General features: G+C 35.8%; 1 pseudogene across 1 annotated transcript; it reads left to right on the top strand.

Annotated features, from left to right (window-relative positions):
* The first annotated feature begins 3607 nt into the window (after positions 1 to 3607).
* Positions 3608 to 11760, top strand: LOC149772515 (uncharacterized; annotated as a pseudogene). The gene is made up of 2 exons (XR_016417687.1): positions 3608 to 3726; positions 10507 to 11760. The product of XR_016417687.1 is annotated as an uncharacterized LOC149772515 (transcript).
* The last annotated feature ends 6423 nt before the right edge of the window (positions 11761 to 18183 follow it).

Below are 18183 nucleotides of genomic sequence, written 5' to 3'. Positions count from 1 at the left end.
GTGTCTCACGCGAGGTAGTACGAAGCACATCTATCTCTCCAAAGGGAAGACCAACACAAAAGAACATTACGAAACACAAACACTGTGATAAATAAGCACACAACTGCGAGGTAGGAAAACCCCCATGCAGAGCACACACTCATACAACCAACAAATTTGACTCTGTTTATGTTTATGTTTTATTTTTTTATTTTTATGCTTCTTTCATTTTTTGCCTTTAACAGAGAACTTAGATGTGGATAAGAGGCGTGGGAAAGAATGGATCGACTACTGGGGGTGGGAACAGATAATGCGGAACTGTTGTCACCACCACAAGTGGATCCGGGTCTCCCTAACAGTATTTTTTTCTCTCTCAGATTTTGAAATAAGTGGGCGCTCACCAGTTATTACGAACTTTGAGAGAGTAGCGTGTTGTATGATGAGTTTTTCATCCCTTAGCCCCACCTCTATGCTTCTCTTGCATATATTTAGGTCGTATGTCAATATACATTGATTTATTTATAAATTATTATTATTATGCTTATCGTGTGTTTCGTGTATATATATATATATATATATATATATATATATATATATATATATATATATATATATATAGAGAGAGAGAGAGAGAGAGAGAGAGAGAGAGAGAGACAGACAGACAGACAGACAAACAGACAGACAGGCAAAGACAGAGAGAGAGAGAGAGAGAGAGAGAGAGAGAGAGAGAGAGAGAGAGAGAGTGTGTGTGTGTGTGTGTACAATACATATCAATGAGGAGACTATTTCAGTTGGATAGTTAGTGTTTAAAACAAAGTTGCCTTTTTCTCTTCCAACTAGGGTTTTCAGACTCTTTGTTGTGGAAGTGCATTTTTCTCGTTTGGCTGGTGGATATTCTAATTAACAATTGCTTGTTTGCAGAAGGGGTTCTGGTGTTTCCTCTTCCTCATGGTTTTGTCTTCCTCCTGTTAACATTATGTGGTGTTTTTTTGTGCTTGCTTTTTTCACTATAGATGATTTTATTTGTTCTCTCACCTTGTAATAACTTGAGTTACCCCTTTAGTGTGAAGTGATGAAGACACGTGTATAGGTTCTCACATGTACATTTATAAAGGTTATTTCAATAACGTTTTGAAATGTTTTCGACTCATTTTTTGTTGAAGTTTTGAGGAAAATTATAAGTGTCAGGTAATTAATCATTGTTACATTTTTCGTATTTACAATATTACAATCTAGATACTCCTAGAAGTTAAAATTAGTTACAACCAAAAGTTTCTTCTGTGCTCATTGAAAATCGTGTGACGAGAATCCTTGATGTAGTATTCAAGAAGGGGCACATACCTGATCAGGTCACACAACCTGTATACTGTATAGTTACGCTATGAGTAAACAGTACCTCTCACATCAGTGACGTCACTAGAGTTGGTGTCACCCAGTGCGGTAACTCATGCCCTTGCTGCACAAAAATTAAAAACATTTTTATAGACAGTCATGTGCGGTAACTCATGGTGTCACCTCCATGGACCTCCTTCCTGCACAACAGTTCAAAAATATTATATATAGACCCGGTGCTGTCCGCATTCCCCGCACCCCCACGCCGCTGTCTCACATCACTCTCATGCATGCGCCACAACACATTTGGCCGAGCTCTCATCCCCAATAAATGATGGAATAAGTCGAAGAAAAGGACTTTGATGTGCACCATATATACATATATTATGATTTTTGCAAAGAAAAATAAATAATTGTATTCATTATACTAACTGGAAACAAAATTATCTTGAGCAAAAGGGGAAAATAAATCAGATCCGAACAAATAAATAGGTTCCTCACCCCTACAAATTAAAATGGTATGTTCATAAACTGTCTTTCAGTAGGGTGTGCGTGGCTTATATTAAGTACGCTCTCTTTCTCTCTCTTTTCTCTCTCTATCTACCCGACCGTTTCGGAAAGAACTCGTATATGTAAATTAGTTCCAGCATTAAATTCGTTTTTGTCACGTGTTCCACCTCACCTCCCACTCCGGTCTGATTCATACATGGAACGTGTCAGAAAGCAGACATTCAATTTTTTTCTTAAGCCCTTCTTTACGAACTTAGAGCCTGACAAGCCTTCAGAACATCAGATAAAAAAAACACTAAATCACCTGTCATCCTCTATTAGCAAACGTTCATGTCGCATGTAGCAAAATTAATGCATCAGAAATTTTCAAGTACATTTTAACCGCTTTTTTTGTTGTTGTATGTAATGCTTTAAAAGCTCGTATTTAATTGGCCATTTGTAACCTCTTACAGAAGTAAAGCGTTTTTGCAATAGTAACTGGTTACTTTTTGTGTAAAAGTAATGCGTTGCTGAGGCAAATATTCAGTCGTTCCTGGATAACAATGTAACTTATTGTTTTTTTTTTTGTTATTTAAAAGGTATCATATGCTAAGACCCAAGAAAATAACAGTCATTCATTCAAGAAGAAAAAACAAGACGATACTCTTACAAAAAGAAAACAATAAAGAATGAGCCATCATGAATTGGAACTCTATAGTCCTCTTGAAAGACGGTCTGGAATAATTTACGTTCTTTCAATTTAATTCACTATATAAATGTGAACATTTTAAGAACAGATTAAGCACTTTTCTCTCTATCTCGTAATCACACACACACACACACACACACAAAGACACGCAGCTATTAAGGTACACACTGCTTTTTATTTATACATGATGACAAGTCTTTCCATGACATGGCCTACGGTTCAACCAGGCATCAGAAAAGCTCTTCTGGCGAAAACCCAATGTCCATATAACTTTTCGTTTAGGAGGAATAACGATAACAAGATTTTCAAAATGGCGGCCATATTGTATGTCAGGAAGGGATAAGCGATCGTTCAGACATCAATAAACGTTTATTGGAGAAAAACATATTACGACATACTATCAACCTAGGTAGACTCTAGGAGGAGTAGCAACGACTATTTTATTTCCAAAACGACGGCCATATTGGAGGTAAGAGCAAGACAACTTGTCATTTAAAACCAACTAGATATCTTAAGAAATTCTAGTGAAAACTCCATGTCAATAAGACCTTCTCTCTTGAAGGGTATATCGATATTGGAAGTCTGATAGGTACTACTGTAAGTCTTGATAGGTAGTATTGTCAAGTAGGACGAGCTAGACATTATTTGTCTGGTGAGTAACTCGTGTGAGTAGGATTTCTACTATAGAAGGAGGAGTGATAAAAAAAGATTTTATCTGGCAGACATACTGGATGTCCGAACAGCACCATTTTCATTTAGGACCAGCCAGACCATGGGCCAAATGCTTGCAAGTTCGTGTTAATCCTGTACGTAGTATAGTATGAGTAGCAATAACAAATATGAGTTAACGGAAGGCTGACAACGGCCACTGTCAGCTCTTCTACTCTATGCTCAGTAGTGTTTGACCGATTTTCCTATTTCCCCTGAGAAATATTTAACATTCTATACGGATCTAGCAATGACGTTCACCTTGTATATTTATAATAAGCACTTGAATCTATTTATAGTAATAACTAAACGCCACGTATTCAATTTTGCATATACGAACTGTCTGATTTAGTCGACATGATTAAGTCTTTGGATACGATTTTACAAACACTATAATCTATTTATATTAATAACTGAAAGCCACTGGTTTACTGGCATATGTACAAACAGACAAACGGTCTGAGTCGACAGGACTGATTCGTTAGATGTGGTGATATTGAAGGGAAAAGGTAAGATCGTGCCATTATTTTAGGGTGGGAAGGTACAAGGGTAGTTTCTGAGGTTTTAGAACTAATCTACTATGGGTAGCTTTACCGGTAAAGTAATGAATTTTACATATGACAATATTCCATGGCTTTGCGCTTGGCCATTTCTTTATAAGTATTATTTTGTTTCGTTAAGCAGAATGAAGTCGGGTCGGGATTTTATTTAGTGTAGACTCTGAAAGCAAGTCCGTGAACGAGAGATTTATTTATAAAGTAATTGAACGATGAATGAATTTGACTCCATATTCATGCGCATATTTAACTGAATGATGGACACCGAGTTAAACGACTGATATAAGGAAATGATATCGTTCCAAAATAGAACTAGTAATCAAACAAGAATCAACATATGGAACTTATAAATTGATACAGTCAAGATAAGGATATATCACCATGGATGATCAATGTATCGAATTTGTACACAAATATGAAAAAGGCATGATTATATACCAAGAGTATCAAAGTATAGGATTTGTACACAAATATGAATAAGGCATGATCATATACCAAGAGTATCAAAGTATAGGATTTGTACACAAATGTGAACAGGGTATGATTTTATTGACAAGGATGATTGAAGTATAGAATTTGTACAAAAGTGTGATTAATGTATGTTTCATCCACAAATATATATATATATATATATATATATATATATATATATATATATATATATATATATATATATATATATATATATATATATATATATATATATATATATATATATATAGTTGATTTTCACTCATAAAGCGATATTTATTTGTTGATTTCCTCTCGTATAGCGAGACTGAAATAATCAATTTCACTCGTACAATGATAATGAATAATAATGATTAAAATATTGAATAGTGTATATCGTGGCGATCTGTTGACGATCATGATGTATCCTATGTTTCCCAGCGCTTGTCGAATAGTCAAAGAACCATTACTCATAGCCCGCCTCTCCCAGTCTGTCAAAGAATCCCCCGAGAACCTACTTATTCCCATCAAATGTTGTTGTTGCTATTGTTTATAGGGTTTAACGCCATTTTTCAGCACAAGATAGGCTATACATGGCGGCCAGTATTAATGGTGGAGGAAGAACCCGGGAAAAGCCCGGAAAGAACCACCGACCCACGAGAAGCTACCGGTAAGCTTTCTCACATATCCACATTGGCCTTCACCAAATGTACTGACCGCCATGCGTAGCTATCATGTGCTGAAAATGGCGTTAAAAGCAACTAGACCCGTTGGTACCAAAGCATTGGTCCTTCACTGCAAGTAAAACAATAACATCCAGTCCACGGAGTCTGTGTCACCATCGACAACAGTTTAAAGGTTGCACTAAAACCCCACAGTTCTAAAAATCCTTCGCTAAAACAACTAACAATGTGATTTGTGGTTTGGGTTTTCTTTTAACGTAGCTTTAAAAGAAAAATTCATGCACATCACTACGATGTCTGCTGTGTGTCAGTTTTTAGCGATTTCTAGCAATGGGGCATCATGTCACAGAATTGGAGCATGATGTCCCACCCATTTGCATTATCCTGACCAAATGTTAACGACTGAGTTGTGTAGTACACGAAACACGGTTAAATGCGAATACAACAGTATGCATTGCGCATTAGAACTAATGTACTTATATTTTGTGTAATAACCATGTTCGTGCATGAATGTGTCCAGTGAGAATAATCTCACTGAATTATATGAACTCGATCATTACTCATCCTTTAAAACGTGTAAATTCTGAAACACCTAATATATACAATAGTTCTATCTCATAAAACGGATAGCAAGAAAGAATGTAATTTTATATTTCACATACCTCTACAATATAAGGGGGTTTCACGGTTGCAACAGAGTTACTGATCGTAGCACCTAAAGTTAGCTCCAATGCACATGCCCACAAAATATTTTAAGTTCCGGATAGTTCACCGTTCTACATTTGGTTAGCGAAAAAATAAAGTCAGCAAAGGAAGGAATCTTAGCTGTACTACAGATCATTATGGTTAAACCAATCAATCACTTATATATGCCAAACATCATACTAGGAGAATAATTATAGACATTAAAATTATCAGATAATTAGATTCAGTGTCCATACTTACATTATATTTGATAAATAATATTTACTTTCCATACTTAAATGATATCAAATAATTAAATTAAATACACTGTCCATACCTGATGCTATAAATTCGTTATCCATAATTTCATATACATTTGTAGGAATATTTCACTTTGCTCTCCGATTTTAAACATATATTGCCCAATTTTGGCATTATAGCTTTAACGAAAACAATCTCAACAATTTGCATTTTTCACATGTTGATATATCCTTTCTCAGTTACTTTCACAAGGCTAATATTTCGTTTATAACACGAGTTAAGAAAGTTATAACACAAGTTCGATAAGAAAATTTTAACACGAATTCGATACGTCATCTGATTTGTAACGCTGAATATTTTAAACCAGAAAAGTTTTTTAAAAATAAAAATGGAACACAATGTATTTTAGGAACTTAACAAAGTAATAATTACATTAGCTATCATAACGATAAAGGAGTGTAATTAATGCAGAAGGAACATGTATTCATATTTGGGTGTAAATATCGTACAATATTCAGATTAAATAACATGCCCAATGACGTTTTTTTCTGTTTCATTTTCTTTATGACTTTTGAAACATCAAGTATCGGACGGTACATGCAATAGCTTTCAGCATGATTTTTCTTGGCTTATGCTGACACGTAATAACTCTCAAATTTGCTGGGGTCTTTAGACAACATTTCTGATTGCCACCAGCAAATTCATCTAGAACAGCCTTATTAAAATTAGTTTAATTCTGTTTAACTTTCCTTGCATCAAATATGTAAGTTTGAGAGATCCAATTATTTCACAGATTCCGTCCTATTGATGTGGTTCACCTTTTAAATCAATATTGATCCACGTGACTGGATATAAAAATTGCAAACAGTATGATTTAAAAAAAAGAGACTGCTTATAAGAACATGCACTACAAATCAATAATAAATGAGTACTTACGAATATTCATAATTGTTGTCTTTATCTATCAGTCAATCTTTCTATCTTAGCATCATTTTATACACGTTTTTAACCTGAAGTATGTTTATGTAATATACGTAGAGGATATACATACCAATGAACTAGATGAAATGAGACAGCCATACATACAGACAGACAGATAGGTGATAGGCACAGATGTCCTATACATGCTTAGTGTATATAACATCGATATTTGTCCAAATCGTATACTCTAAAATTTCTAACTGTTCAAGGAAATAAAAGTAATAATCATCAAGGAGACTCGTACGTGCGCCTGTCTTTTCAAGCCTGGTTGACATTTGTACATTTTAAAAAAAGTCAAGTTATTTCTTCAAAAATATAATTAACTTTAATAGAAAAGCATCAGTCTAAATCAATAATAAAAGAATCTTCAGAAGTTAGAATTTGTTTCTCGTTGTCCTTCAACCTCCATTAACTGCTATGATTGAAGCTGTAAAAAAAAAAATAAACATATTTTCATTATTCTTCAAGCGAGATAAATTGCAAGATTTTTACGCAGCGATACAGTTTCGCACACTCAAATAATACAAATTAGAGCATAAGGTAGTAATGGAAAGATAATGAAGTTGTGAAATAATAATAATAATGAGGATTTTGTATAGCACCTAATCTTTAGAAGCTCTAAGCACTTTACAACATTAGACAACACCTATAAGATAAAAAAACATATATAATAATATGATTACAAATACAAACACCATGAAATTAGAAAACATAAAAAACATGCTGAGAATATTTAAGGTAGGAAACATTACTAGGTATTTAAGTTTGTTCTTGCAGTCGAAATAAGTGAGTTTTCAGAACACACTTGAATGTGATCAGCGTGTCTTTGTGTCTAAGACCAGTGGGCAGAGAATATTTATTTGAAAGCTGGGAGCAACGCAAGTTAGTGAGATAAAAAAGAAAAGATGTAAAAACAATTGATCAAATATTGAGAGAATTTCTTTTTAAGAGAGTAAGATATTGACCCTGCTTGCAGAATGTGAGCGGTCTGTCACATTTTTTCGATCTACTGCCATCTTAATGATTGAACTATCCGGAAGTGAGGTGCATCCAGATGACCTCTGGTGTTTTCAAGGGGAGCTACAAACCGTGAAACCCCCTATAGCAGAAGATTTCTCCCGTAAATTGGACAGCTTCATGAGAAGACACGCTGTATTGTGATAATACAGCAAGAATATACCTTATAAGTACCCTTCCTAAATATTTGTTATATTATATAGCTTATTACATAATAAGAGCGGGTTGCGATTCGTTTGACGCGTGCGATTTTGTGTCATGAGATTGCTGCACAAGCCAATGAAGAGCATTGATTTTAAAGGAAAGTATACGGAAATTTGTCACTACTTATTTCCTGAAAGACATTATCTGCGCAAAAAGTATTGAAGTTCGGAAGCCCATGCTTATTATTATTTTTATTATTATTATTATTAATTATTACTGAGAAACATCATCATTATATGAATTACCATATTTATCGTCATCATAATCATTACTCCTAATGATCACTTTGATTCATAAAATTATTATCATACTTTATTAACTTCAAATATAACAATAAATTGAATAAATAAATAAAGCAATCAAATAGATTGTTTTAAAAAAATTAATAAATGGCCGAGGGAATCATCGAGGGAAAGATTTAATTTATGAAAACTTTTCCTAAGCTGAATACCATTTTTTTCAAGCATGGGCCATAGGTTAAATCTGGGTAACTTCTTAGTTAACATACCTCTTCAATATAAATTTGTTAAAAAAGAAATAGACAGGAAAATCTAAAATTGATGTAGATCTAGCAATGGACGTTTTCATATTTTGTGTGGTGATTGAAGAATTTGATGCCATGAAATGAAATGTATTGAAGGTAAAATCAAGGGAAGTACATCCTTATGGGAGGTGACACTTTTTTGCAATGGCTTGTAGTGCCCCTGTGTTTTGTTCAATTAATATATTCCACCGGACAACACTGTCGAAGGAGTTTTAGAGCAAAACGTGACGTCATATAATATCTTACTGTGGTAATAATTCAAGCTGAAACATGTTATCAGTATAATTGTCTTAGTCGTGTATCCTTGCTGCTTTCGACACCGCGAGTGCTATGGTATTGCGGTATTGAAATAAAAAATCTCGCGTTTCGGAGCCCGTAACTTCAGTTTGGTACAACGCAGAAAAGTCAATAATAGCTTGATGAATAGAAGAATATCTCAGGAGTAAAACAAGCCATACAGTATGGACGTGTGCGTATAAAGACGGAAATAGCAGAAGGAAATCGAGGGTCATGGGTGGAACGAAGTATTTGGAAGTTCCGTACCTTCTCTCTTATATATTATAATAGAGAGGGTCCTATGTTTGAACGGGTCATGGGGGTAATCTAAGGTATTTTTGTCACTCTGTATCATTTTTTTCCTTCAGATTATTGTTTTTCTTTCTTCTCAACATCAAGCTCGAGTCGAGCACCCGTGGTTCTGTCCTCGTGAAATTGACAATCTAACATCGTTCTCTAGGAGAGTGTTAGTCTGATAAATTAACCCCACAAATCTGTGTTATCGACGATGTTATCACGGGTGAAGGGATGATTTATCGGTCTAGGAGAGTGTGACACTCATGCTGAGGTAGGATAGAAAGTATATTTAGTTCACCAAACATTAGGGTTGAGCTCTATGGAGAAAACAAATTGGTATCGCGATACCCACTAAGTTTATTAGCGGACGCCAGCACAGTACTTCCTTATTCGACTGTTTTCTCAGATGCATGCATTTTTTGAATATTTTTTAATTTTTTACTGTTATAAAAGAATGGTCAGCCCGGCACGAACGATGAAAAGAGTAGAGCGTACCAGACGGAATGTATTTTGAATGATATGTCACCTTTCTGCTTCTCTACAACAGTGTAAAAACAAAATGGGTAATCTACGCCCACCCCAGCCACAACAACAACAATATCATAAATGTTACATCATAAATGTTTAATAGGAATCTAAAAAGAGTCTTTACCCCACCACCACCACCACCGCCCACTAAACCCAAAACAAACAATAATCATCTTTGTATAATTGGTCTTGTCTGCTCCTTGGGTATCAATCTCAAGTCAAGGATGGATCTTACACTAACGCTTGGCGGATACGACAGGCACTTTATAAGAAGGAGGTGTGGGTTCACTCAGACGCCGATTTGGCAGCTAAATCGATGGCGATATGCAAGCATATTGTAGTTATACATGTATGTCAATATATCAGAGATAGTCTATGTACTTTATATGCTCCACGGAATAATTTATTTCTTGTCAGTGTTTTTTTTTTTAAAGCACCACAGCTTCATACATACTGTTGCATACATGGTCATAAAACTTGATGTATCCCTGTCATTTGTGTTAACACTCATAAAAAGTGAATTGCAGTTTTAATAACGTACGTTCGTCACTGTAGTGGCCATGCCTAAGTCTGGATTATACACTGGCAAAGTAGGAGAGACGTAGTATTCTTTAAAAAATCCCCGTTGGTTCGTTTGTAGCACAGGTCTTTAACTTTTTATCAATGATAAACATGGAAGAAGAGTACCTTCTTCAATATGGATTATTTCATGGACAGGAAACAGTTATAACTCTGTTTCATGCAGTTTGACTAACGTACTGCATTGGTGATTCTCTAAAATACCAACATTTCATTCTTGTATTTCAGCATGTTTGGACCTGAGAACCAAGAGGAGTTAAAAGCTAAAGGTTACACAGTCGTCCGGGATGTTTTGTCCAATGAAGAATGCGATAATTGTATACAACAGTACCAAAGATGGTTACAAGAATTTCCTCAGGACGTTTTCCTGCCATCCTTGCATTCGCTCATCTCCCAGTTTAACACGGGACACATGGAACCAACCTGGTTCGTAAGACTGAAGGCTAAATCAGTATTTGCCAAACTCTGGCGGACATCAAAATTGTTAACTAGCATTGACGCTATCGCGATTGGACGGCCACCTGAAAATGGTGAGGAGAGCTTCGCGGAACCAAACAAAAGCTGGTTGCACGTGGACCAGAATGCATCACGTGTCTCGACTTCACGCAGTCCAAGGAGGGGTTTATCTTGAGGAGGCATGTGAAGATGATTGGACACTCGAAGTCCTGGAAGGATCACATAGTTACTTTGATGAATTTTTCGAAGGAAGACAAGATGCAGCAAGGATATCGGAGCTGAATACATTTTATCTGCTGACGGAAGATGATGTTAACTTTTATGGAGGAAAAGGATGCCAAAGAATACGTGTTTCCGTGCCTAAAGGTGGTATGGTTCTTTGGGACTCGCGTCTCGTCCACGCCAATGCTAGACCCAGAAAAGATCGTGAACATCCAGGTCGGTGGCGCTATGTTGTGTTCGTTTCCATGACTCCAGCACATTGGGCTTCAGAGGGAGACATGAACAAAAAAGATACGCTTACAACAACGTTGTAATGACCACACATTGGTCATCACAGGGTGTGAAAACGCATGGGTCAGGATTATCAATTAGCGGTTTGCCAACAAAAATTCCAGAAATAGCAACAACAAATGAGGCCAAGGAATTAGCTGGTATAGTGCCATATGATTTTGAGGACGGCAAATATAATGGACCACAGAAGCCTACATGGAAAGCTTCGAAAAACGCAATCACTTTTACACGAGCAAATGTTTACACCGCTTGTTTTGTGCTTTGCCCAGTGCTTATCATCATTGTCGCATATTTATTTAATCTGTTTTAATTATATATAGATGCAATTGAATAACATAATCTAAGTGTTGAGTCGGAACCCTTTTAAATGTTAATCTAGAGCCCAATGTGTATTATTCGATTATGCTTCCTATTAATCTAAAGCCCTATGTGTGTTATCGGATTCTGTTTTCTATTATTAAAAAGCCCTATTTGTGTTACTGGGTTATATTTTCTATTATTATAAAGCCATGTGTGTGTTTCTGGATTATGCTTTCTATTTATTTAAAGCCTTATGTGTGTCATTGGATTATGCTTTCTATTAATATAAAGCCTTATGCGTGTTATCGGATTATGTTTTCTATTATTATAAAGCCTTATTTGTGTTATTGGATTATGTTTTCTATTATTCTAAAGCCCAATGTTGTGTTACTGGATCTGGCGTGTCGGGTTGTTATGCCGTTACTTCGGTATGTGTGTTATGGTTGGGGTGCTGCCAATATTCTATTTAAATTATTATAGAAGTCCCACCCAAGCTCGATTTCGGTGGGAAGTTAAATTAGTGAAAGATAAATGTAAAGCTCGGAGCCCTCACTCAGCAATGCTGACGGTTGAATGATTGAATATACAAAAAGGTGAAATTCAACGAAAAACAATTTAATGACAATTCAATAGTCAAATGATTACAATTTCCCAAGTACTCTCCTTCCGCTCGACCCTGTGATAGCCTATTGCATCATTTGATTAGTAGTGTGAGATACATTTCCACCTGTCTTTGTATTCTGCTCATCTGTGTATTCTTCTCTCCTATTCCTCTAATTCCTTTTCTTCTTCCTCCCGACTTCCTCCATATTCCATCTCCTCCTCGACTTCTCTATACTCCTCCTACTTCTTCAATTTCTCCTCCTCGACTCCTCTATACTCCTCCTCCTTATCCACTTTCTCCTCCTCCTCGACTCTCTCTTACGACTAGACTTGCCGACTCCGACTGCTCTACTAGTCTCACTTCCGTCTCCCCTCATAGAGACTCGCGGCTTAACCGGAAGTTCTGTCCTCCCAAAAAGCCTCCCTCTTTTTCAATTCCGATTGGATATCGTTTTGACCCGATCCATTCAAACTTAGCGGACAATGTCCTTCTCGCTGTCTGTCCACGTGGGACTGATTTAGAACACGCCCCGTTCCTCGCGGGTTCCTCTGATCTTAGGACAAAGCTGTAACACACGGGTGGGAAGTTGCGCTATCTAACGCCTGTGCCGATTCAAGATGCCGGATCTTCTCTCTGGTCACGGTAACCATGCGCAAGAGATTAACTCTAGCCTGCGGCAATGTTCAAATCTCAAACATGGCTTGCAATAATGCCTTAGTTTATACACGACTTACGAACTGGGGCTGAGCAAACGAGACACTGGATTATGCTTTCTATTAATCTAAAGCTATATGTGTGTTATTGGATTCTGCTTTCTATTAATGTAAAGCCCCATTTCTGTTATTGGATTGTGTTTTCTATTATTCTAAAGCCCTATGTGTGTTATTGGATTCTGTTTTCTATTAATGTAAAACCCTATGTGTATTACTGGATTATGTTTTCTATTAATGTAAAACCCTTTATGTGTTATTGGATTATGTTTTCTATTATGGACAAGAACACTTTAATTGTTATAAATTATGCTTTAGTAGGAACACGGTTTCAAAGTGTTTAGAATAAGTAGGAACTATCGTTTTGACCTATATAACACATTGCACTTTGTGACTGAAAACTAATGATAAATTTCCCCCGATTGATGCTTATAATAACAGAGGTAAATGCAACAATCTGTGTGAAAAGGTTCAACTTTGTCAAATTTAGTTCTAATTTATAAACGAAAGAAGACTTTCTCTATTGATCATTTGTAACTGGGTCAGGGGGTCGACTAGCCTTTCACCCCCACCACCATCCCCAGAGCAGGTCTTATCATTGAATATATTCACATAAAATAGAATTTAACACAAATCATTAACAAAATTCGTCACGTCATTATATACAATAATGCATACATCATGCTGTAAACATTCTAGGTATGAACTATAACTTACCACTACCGAGCATGTATGTAGTAGTGTTTTACGGTACCTCAGCACAACAGTGTCCATATAAGACACATATAGGGGCCCTTAGTGGCCGAGTGGTCTAAAGAGCTCACCATTACGGATCACTGCCATCTCACCTCTGCCTGCGTGGGTTCGAGTCTCGGGCTCGGCTAATATGGGTATGTGAGAAAGCTTGCCGGTAGCTTCTCGTGGGTCGGTGCTTCTTTCTATTAACACTGGCCGCCACGTATAGCCTATCTTGTGCTGAGAAATGGCGTTAAACCCCATTACAACAACAACATTGTCCATGTGGTGCAAATAATAGGTTAATCCACAGAACATACATACATGCATACATACATACATACATAGATACATACATACATACTAAACTAGTGCAACATTTGAGTTTTAATATTAAAACCCATTTCGATATAACGAATTTCCTGAATTTGTAGTGCTCATTAGTCAGTCATAAAGCCATGAACCATTATAGCTAACATAACCAAATGTTTTAATAGTGACTAGACAAAATGCTGACCTGAGCTGAGCAATGTTGTGTTCCCATGTATGTTCAGAAAAATATTTAGCATGATTAATAAGGAGTGATTGTTGATAGTATCCTGCCATGCATTTCGGATTGCTGGTAAAGCTTGCCTTCATTTCCTAATGATCTCAAGCTCAAATGTTGTACATGTGTACAAAGTAGAGTTGGAACAAATATCAAGTCTTTCAAATAAATAGGCAAAATTACTGTGATTCAAGTTGGAGGGAGCTGAGGTCACATATGTAATAAAATATTGGATGGGGTCTGCCAGACACTCGGGACCTTTATCCCAGTTCAGAGAGATGCTTTGATTTTGAATAATTTTTTCTCAGTAAAGTGTGATCTAAGCCGGCAAGAGCACTAGAAAAATAAGGAGAATTAAAGTTGTCACTGCAGGTGTCTAATCTCCTTTTATGTTGTCTCTTTTCTTTTGGCTTTAGTTTACCTGGTGCAAAGAGTTTCTAATATTACATTTTATACAGTATTTTATTTGTAAATTATAACCCAATTTTGGGCAGATCTTCAACCTCAAGATCCTATTGTTAAAACATTGACATTATTGCTTTTATAATGAGTGCCCCCCCCAAAAAAAAAAGAAGATCTTCAAGGGGAACTAAAGAAGTCTTCAGGTGGAAATCTAAAGAACTTTCAGTTTGCAGAATTTTAATCTTTATTTATCTTACATTTAATATATTTTTGTTTTACTAGAATGTGTGCAAGAAAGCTTGGATAGTTATTGAAATAGTTTTTATGAGATGCATTGACAAAATAAAATTTGCCGGAGAATTAATTTTTAGCTTACCTGACTGAATGACCAAGCAGGTGTTAGGTGTAACCCTGCATCAAGGTGTGCATCATCTATTATGCATCATCCATCAACACTTGCTATTTTAGACTTCTCAAAAACCACTGAGCCAAATGCATTCTTACTTGGTAGGATGTTTGTTAGGGCATACTCTATGATAATTTTGTGCAGGATGATTCCATAAAGTTCCTTAGCAACGGTATGGAAGATCATTTTTTCAAAATCTTCTCTATAATAGCTGAACAAATATTGAGCAAACTTGGTTGGAATGTTTCATGGGACATACTCTACTAGAATTATAACTGGGGTGACTTTCCATAAAACAATGTGGCTTATATAGCAACAAGGTGGAAAAGCTGTATTCAACTTCTCTGGAATTGCTCAATAAAATTTAATCAAACTTGATATGTGCTGTGCCACAGTTGTGTTCAGGGTTCACCTAATGCAGTGGTGTGTGGCCTCCTTAGCTACCAGGAGGAAACACAATAAATGATAGTCATAAGTTCTATAACTAATAATGATACCAATGCCTGATGGAAAATTGTAAATGATATATGTTTATATATTTGTCATATATCATTGTACATGGCATATGTATACATATTTGTATGGCATATGTATACATATTTGCAGTATAACATTGTAAACTATATATGTATACATATTTGTAAAATAACATTGTAAATGATATATATATACATATTTGTCATATAACATTGTACATGGCATATGTTTACATATTTGCAATATGACATTGTAAATTATATATGTATACATGTTTGTCATGCAACATTGTACATAGCAAATGTTTACAGTTTTGCCATATACTGACACATTAATGGTTGTTGCTGAAAGAAAATTGCATATGAATGTACCATATTTGTTTGTTGCTTTTTTTATGCAATTTTATGTAGTATTGCTAGTTGTGAGTTTACTTGTAAATAATATTGCTAGAAGTTGTCACATTACTGGAATAAAGACATTTTTGGTATGGATCATGCAGGCTCTTAGCAGAGCGAAAATGAAATAAAAGGATTGAAGTAAGGGTTGGGTCAGCCTCCATTGTTTTGTTTTTTTTAAATCCTAATTTATCCCATAAGTTGGATTTGGCCAGAATATCTTTCACAACATCCCATTTGGCCATCGTGCTGTAATACTTGACATGTGTCCAGTATATGATGACAGGATCACTATTACAATTATATTTGTAATATTGAAAATTAATTTCTGACAAATACAACTGTTTTGTAAAACAAAAAATATAAACATTTTTATATTATTTTTTTCCATGAAAAATGAAAACGCTGTTGATATCATTAAATTTGTCACAAGATTATTTTGGAATAGAAGTAAATTCCATATTGATGGAAGCTACTGAAGTGCAGGTTCAATGAAAATATACTGTGGTATGTGCCACCACCAAAAAAACCTGCAATAAGCTGGTATACCAGTATAACTGTGGACCTCTAGCGCATAGTAATGAGACCTTGTGTCTGATTTTCTGAGCTTGCTGTCTCTCTGGACCTAGAGATTAAATTTTTCCATGAGGGGGTTTAGAGCTTAAAGAATCTTGGATGGTTTCAATTATGAACAAGAGACTCTACATGTTAATTATGATTTTGTCTTTAGAAAGAATTTTTATCAGGATATACAGTAGTAAAATGGGTAATTACAACATAATATGAAGTCTGGGAAATAGTTTGTATAGGTTGTTGTCTTAGAATTCCATACAAGCCTGCTTGGTTAAATGGTCAAAAAGGCACCATAGCAAAAGTCTGTCTATTTACTCAAAGTGTGCATAATACCCAATAAATGTATGCAAGACTAAAGTGATGGTTAAATTTTAAGTGACAAGTGAATGGATGTTTGTGAGTTTGGACATTTCTTTGATTTTGCCAGGGGTGGGTGGGTCCCGAACCCCAGACCCTAACTCCCATTAGAAGTATATTTGAATGCATTATATATTCAAAGTCTTCTAATGTGTTAGCCACAGAATAAAACCGGTTGAGATCTGAAAACTACTGTGCCCACACAGTTGCATGGGACTCTGGTGGCCCAGTGGTTAGAGCATCCGCCTCAGATTTAGGAGGTCGCATGTTTGAACTCCGGCTGAGTCATACTAATGACTTATAAAAATGGTACTAACAGCTCCATTGCTTGGCACTCAGCATTAAGAGGCTAGTGTTAGGACTGGTCGGCCTAGTGTCAGGATAATGTGACTGAGTGTCTGTGGCATGATGCCTCAGTGCTAGACATCACTATAAACTGCCACACTGCAGACATTGTAGCGATATGACTGAAAAATTGTTAAAGCTATGTTAAGAATCCAAATCACACACATACAATTGTATGGGATTTTATGAGCTTAACCTGACCTAATTATCCTTGGGGTAAAGTCATATATTTTGTACTTCACTTAGCTTATATAAAAAAAATTGTACCAATGTATATTTTGGGTTGCATTTCAGCAAACATGTGCGGCACTCAAACATTGGCTTTACACAAATATGAATGGATTCTCAGCAAACCTGGTTTGTGGGTATATCAAAAGAATACTGGTTTGTGGGTATATCAAAAGAATACTGGTTTGTGGGTATATCAAAAGAATATAGTAAATGCTTCTAACTTGGTGATACGTTGAGAAGATATTTTCTTGACCCAATTTTGATATGTCGAATTTTCTCATAATATCTTGGATTGCTTCAGTACTTGGAGGTTAAAAATTAAAGAAGTCAGTAAACAGATTTTTCTTTTATTCTTGGACATTATTTTAGACCAGAGTAAAGAAAATTCCTTCAAGGGCCTGTTCTATTTTGAAAAAGGTTTTTTAAAACTGCAGTAGACTTTAATATGTGCTCCGTCATCATAATCCATGGCCATGGACAGCAGATATGACAGGTGTATTGTTCCATATGTTCCGCAATAAGTGACGTATCCATAGTACAACAGTCATTCATTTGTCCCACTGTCAGTATTGACTGTTTTCCACTTCTCAACAACCACTGGGTCATTTTTTAAGAGACTTTTCTGGGATATTTTAAGTCATGCTTTACCAAAAGGGTACCTGACCTTATCTTTTGAGCAGTTTAATTAATATTGTAACCAAGTATAAAACACATTCCTCAATTTTTTCTCAAGAACAACTACGTTAAATGGAATAGCATATAATGTACTTTAAATATACAGTAAAGCCTGTCCACCTGTCTTGAGGGACCACCTTCTTGATGTGCAGATTTATCAGTTATATAGTGTTATGACT

Source organism: Sinohyriopsis cumingii, unplaced genomic scaffold (assembly GCF_028554795.1).
Source record: "Sinohyriopsis cumingii isolate HCF-2022 unplaced genomic scaffold, ASM2855479v2 utg001437l, whole genome shotgun sequence".
NCBI lineage: Eukaryota > Metazoa > Mollusca > Bivalvia > Unionida > Unionidae > Sinohyriopsis > Sinohyriopsis cumingii.
Note: the sequence above shows the minus strand (reverse complement) of the source record. Positions and strands in the feature narration are given on the sequence as shown.